Raw genomic sequence first — 6,000 nt, 5'->3', positions numbered from 1 at the left:
CACCTTTTCAAGGTGGTAGGAGGAAGATTTTTAGAAGTCCCCAATAAGAGTTCCACAGAGATTTCTTGAGTTTTGATTAGACATGGATCAGGTTTTAATTGAGGATCACAGATTCTCAGTGTGGGGTCATGGAAATGTGTGGTCATGGACATAGATATACTATATATATATATATATATATATATATATATATATATATATATATATATATATATATATAGACAGGAGAGTGTCAGATAACAGGTAAGATAAAAGTCTTCTGTTTATTTTGACACACAGTGAGCAGATGGAAGGAACACAGCAGACACTTGGAGAACTAGGAGGAACACAGGAGGTAAGTAAACAGGAAGTTCTCAAATGCTGTAGCAGAGCAATGATAGAGAGTCCCCTTCGTAGGTACGAGATAGAATGAATACTGAAAGTGGGGTGTGTGATCTTTTACTGTGGTCTTGATTGGACGATTGAATGAGTGCCAGGTGCAGGCGCTTAGAACTCAGGTGAGCGGGATTGTTGTTGTTGGTTTATGACAGAGTCTGGACGATCCGTGTCAAAAGTGTCATAAGTGTCCATTTTTCGAAATTGAGATTTATGCATAATTTGAAAGCTTAATAAATAAGCTTTCCATTGATGCATGGTTTGTTAGGATAAGGCTATATTTGGTTGAGATACTATTTGAAAATCTGGAATCTGAGGGTGCAAAAAAATAAAAAAACAAACAAATAAATACTGAGAAAATCACCTTTAAAGTTGTCCGGTTGAGGTCCTTAGCAATGCATATCACTACTGAAAAATTACATTTGAATATATTTATGTTAGGAAGTGTAGAAAATATCTTCATGGAACGTGATCTTTACTTAATATCCTAATGATTTTTGGCATAAAAGAAAAAATCATTTTTGACCAATACAGTGTATTTCTGGCTGTTGCTACAAATATACCCCAGCGACTCAAGACTAGTTTTGTGGTCCAGGGTCACATGTGATAAACACAAATGAGCTGAGACACTACCTGTGAGACAACTCAAGCCCCAGTAGGCCCACTTTGGATCAAGGTATTTGGCTTTGGAAAAAGCCCTTGGCAGTTGACCTTGAGGAGGCCCGATCGCTCTCTGGAAGTAACAGTAGAAACGGCTGGCCCTTGAATGCAGCAATATTTGGCCCAATAGTGGAAAAGCAGTTGTAGTTAACTAAATGAATCCCCAAATGCCCGTGTCACTAATTTAGATAACGTGCACATAGGAGAAAGCAGCAGCATATGCAATATAATCTTCTTTGATCATTATTTATTTTTCACCAATTTTGGCCTGCCACTGCGCTGGGCTTACACAGGAGTCCCATGCCCTGCGATGATTTAAATAATTAACGTTTAGTTGCACCATAATAAAAGCATTTTTCTAAATGTAAAGGTGATGGGATGTGCAGGCAGGAGGGTTCAGTCAGTACGTTTCCTTCTCACTTGGGCTGTAATTTCCAAACGACATGTCCTTCGCAGAGTCAAGGGCACAAGCTGACAGTGTGCTGTCATCAGCGCTGTGTGGTGACCCATGGGCCCAATGAGATTGCTTTACTTCCTCCCTGTTTGTGCTTTTATGGCTCAGTTTCAAAACCGCCTACAAAGATCTGCCTACAAAGGCAAAAGCATTTTGAGGCATCATAGACTGATGCAAAAGCTGTTTCACAAGGTAGGCATCACCATTATGCCGCTTTCAGAAATATTAGCAAAAAACCAAAAGACAAAAAAAAAACTTTTAAGGAAGTCACAGCGAAATAAGTCTCGTTAAGGAAATAAAAATATTATAAATGATTATAAATAAATAAAATGTACAAAATATTATGTATTTCATTTCTTATTATTAGTTATATACCTGTGTAATTATGATATAAACAAAAACAATAGTAAAATAATACTTTCAATATTACAGTAAAAACACTTTAAAGGTGCCGTTTTAACTGGAAAGAGATAGAAGCCTCCCGCTTCGGAGAAAATACCAGATACAACGTTCTGAGCCTCTGGCCCGTGTGAAAAGAGACATTAATAGATACATCCATGTTCTGAGACCTGTGAAGAAATAGACAATAACAGATTCCATGCTTCTGAGTCTCAGCCAGTGTGATAGCAGGCAATAACAGGGTCTGAGAGAGAGCAACTGAAGAGTGAGGCAGCAACAGATAGGACAACATTCATTGGAAAAACACCTAACCAAATAATTCAGTTCGCCGTTCTCTTTCTGTTTTATGTCTCGCTGTAAAATGTCCGTCTCTAAGAAATCCAAGATGGTGGCATGTTAGGATGCAGCGGCTAACCCGGCTCTAACCCAGCAATAATAGGTCTCAGTCTTTAGGTGACTATGACTATAACGTAACACTTAGGGGCAGAGCCCAGAATGAACCAACTGCCTGAAAAAGCCCCCCAACTAAGAAAATCCATTCAAAATTAAGCATTTTTTTTTTTTTTTTTTTTTTTAAACAAAGCAACAAGACAAGCACCTTTTCATTTTAAAAGTGGAAGGATCAATTATTGCATTATAAAACCTAAAATCAGTCAATATTCTTTAAGTAAAGAACTAAAAACTAAAACCCTTGCTCCATTTTACTGCTCATATAAATTGCCAATTGTGCTTGCCCAAGAATAAAACTATTTTTTTCTGTGCATACAAACACAAAAACTCTCATTAAAGTTTTTCACACATCTCTTTAACCAACAAAAATAACGGTTTAAGCCTAAAACAGTTTCTTTTTGAAAACAGAAAGGACAACCAGGGTCATTCTTAGAATCCAGAACAGATATAAAAGAATTAACTGAACGCCGTGGGGCATAAATCCTTTTGTCAAGCATTTTCTCATTAAGGATGAGAACACATTTTATTCAAATCTCCTAAATAAGAAATCAACAATAATAGATCTTTCTTTTTTTAATACGACATATCTGAACTTTCTTCAAAAAATTGCCAAACAGGGGAAGGGGTCTTCACTATCAGGAATATTACTCCCTGAAAAAACCTCTTACTTGAGAAAGCCTCTCTCAATTTTCTTAAAAAATGAGAAATCTAACGGACAAGTCTTAGTCTCAGTCTTTTGTGTCCATAAAATGAGGTCCAGCTACAGACGATAACTGACCCAAAACTAAAACTCCTGACTTTTGTACCACCTCGCCGAATCCTGGTAAAGGTAGAAGAAATGTCCACACTTTAAAAAGATACAGAGCAAAATTTCCAACAGTCTGTAGAATAATGCAACTGATAGCCCTCCAGTTTGCATTATACTCTGTAAAAAACTGGAAAGATGCAATCCTGCTCTGAATTAAACCAAGACACTTTCTTCTTTAGGTAAATTCAATATACTCTGCGGGATCCAATGAAGTTTATCCCAAAAGAAATCAACAAAAACTTTTTTTTTCTGGGGGGTATACATGCAAATCTATGCCAATCAAAACCTGTATAATATCCCTAAGAAAAAAAAATATTATCAAAAATCGACTGACTTTGTCTTTCTGAAAGCCTCCCAAAAGGCCTTAAGTGATTCAATGAATAACGCATTATTTAAAAAAGATGTGTTAAATTGCCACTATGTACTTTTAGGTTTCATTGAATTTATAATAACTTTACAACTCAGAAAATCGTAATGGTGTGATATAACATTTGTTAAACATGTTTACCCGGTGCTTAAAAACATAAAAAAAAAACCCATTATCATTTAGAGCTCTTCAAATATCACATAGAAATAACTTTCTACATGATGTCCACATGATTTCTATCGATTTCAAGTTCAGCACATTTATTACTATTCCCCAAAACCAAAAATTCTTCCCTACAAACATTTTGTAAAGTTGAAAGGTGTATATCTACAAACAACAATCTTTCCACAGGTGCAGTCGGAGCGTAAATAATTTCATCTACAAATTGGTGTAAAATTCTTACTAAACAAAATAGAAACTCCCCCACAGATTAAAACTGTGACTTAAAACAGATATTTAACTGAATCAACAACATTATCTGAACTACTATGTGTTTCTATCTATATTTTTCTGTTCAATTTCTTCAAAAATTCTTCCCTCTTTCTAAAACTCTTTGCACCATTAACATTGATAGAGACAAGATGCACTTCACTGTCAAAAAAAGAGAAAAAAAGAAAAGATTCATCTCACAAAGCCAAAGAAAAAAAAAAAATCTAATTTTCAAGTCAAACAGCAACATTATTTAGGGCATTGCTGATGTTTCCCATTATTTTTTTTTATTTGTAAGCGTCTTTGTTGGTAAAGCAGTCTCTAGCCATCAAACTTTTAGCTCTCTCCACAGGGAAGTATTCTTGTACTTGTACTCCTCTCTTGTGTTTTGTTGATCTGAGGAACATTTGTATGTCGTCAAGTTCATAACTACGAGGAGCATGTTCACTTTGTGAGAAGCTCACACTGCATTCAGAGGAATCGCTGTCATTTTCTGTATCCTGCATTAAATTATCTTGTAACTCATCAGTTTTGCTTATTTTTGCATCTAGTGACTTGCTTAAAACTAAACTCCATTGTTAACTGTGCCTCCTCACAGTCTTCATTAACGGCAACTAGAGACTGACAGGGAGTCAGTAGAAACAGTAAGTGCGGGTAAATCCCGAGGTTCTGGCTCAGCCTCCTCTGGAGGGTTTTCACCAACCTTAGCCTCAGCGAGGCCTTCTCCCATCACTGCTACAGCAGCCTCCACATCTATGCTACCTTACACGTACTTATTCTCTTCCTCTCCTTCAACATTTTTATTTGGGCAATTTCGAATTCGATGTTCCTGCATCGGAAACACTTAATCTTACCAGTAGTGACAAAAATAGGATAACTGAAATAATCAATCTTAAAAGTTGAGTGTCAGATCTAAGTCTGCATCATCTGGGATGATCATATAGACGAATCTCCTGAAATAAACTGTGTGTTTCATTAAAGGCGACTCATTACTGATTGGTATCTTCTTTATTGGTGACACTAACCTACCATACCATGAAAAAGCTTGTTTTAAAATTACTAAATTAGATAGAGTTACCTTTTTGGGGGGCAGGAAAGTGGGAGAAACTGGAACAAACTCTCCATCAATTACACTTCCAGTTTATTCCAATTACACTTTATCTACGCTGTCCAAACCCCCACCTATTGCATTATTCATCCTGAAAACGGATAAGACCCCTGAGTGTCCAACCACTTCACCTGCAGCCAAGAAACAGTCCTCTACACCCATTACGGTTGACACCTCGATCGCATGGTGTCTCGTAAGTGAGCACAAACCTTGTACCCGCTGGGCCGACGGATAGCACGAGGCCCTAGTGTAAAACAATTGAGGACAGTATAGACACCGCAAACACCAAACAGCGTAGAGAAAGGAAAAGAAAATCAACCAAGTCAGAATTGTGGACTGATGTCTTTCTGAATATACATCCAGTTCCTTCTGCTTGAAATAATAGTGTCATTAGCTCAGTTGAGATTAAGTTCCGTTGAGATCAATAAGAGTGTAACATTCATCAATTTGAAGTGAGTTTAATTCAGTTATAAGCCGTTCGACAAAAAGGCGCTCAGGCTTGCGGTCCTCGAGGTTCAGGGCCTGCTGTTGCTGAGGCACCGAGGCTGAGATTGTGGGGATCGCTACTGAGGAGGTGGATGTGCTCAGCATTGAGGACTCGAGAGATTGAGGACTCGCCACTTATCTCTTGCTCATGAGGAGATGGTGGAGGTTGCTCCCCCCGCTGTGGCTGAGTGAAACATTGACTGCCCAGCCAAGAGGAAGGATGTTTGACCTGAAAGTAAATGTTTCCTTCCTATAAAATCACAACCTCCATTTCTGGGCCTGCTGTTTTTCCTGATCTCCACATCGAGGTGTCAAGATACAGACTTTATTCCAGCTCTTCAGTCCCCAAATCACTAATTACTCAAAATCAAGTGGGTTAAGTGAGAATGTGTATGGTGTCGTTTATGTGTATTTTGTGCACTCAAGTGTGTTATTTCAAATGCAGATGCTCAGCAAGCGAGCTC

Source organism: Puntigrus tetrazona, chromosome 21 (assembly GCF_018831695.1).
Source record: "Puntigrus tetrazona isolate hp1 chromosome 21, ASM1883169v1, whole genome shotgun sequence".
Taxonomy (NCBI): domain Eukaryota; kingdom Metazoa; phylum Chordata; class Actinopteri; order Cypriniformes; family Cyprinidae; genus Puntigrus; species Puntigrus tetrazona.
The sequence above is the reverse complement of the archived record's forward strand: the minus strand, read 5'-3'. Positions refer to the sequence as shown.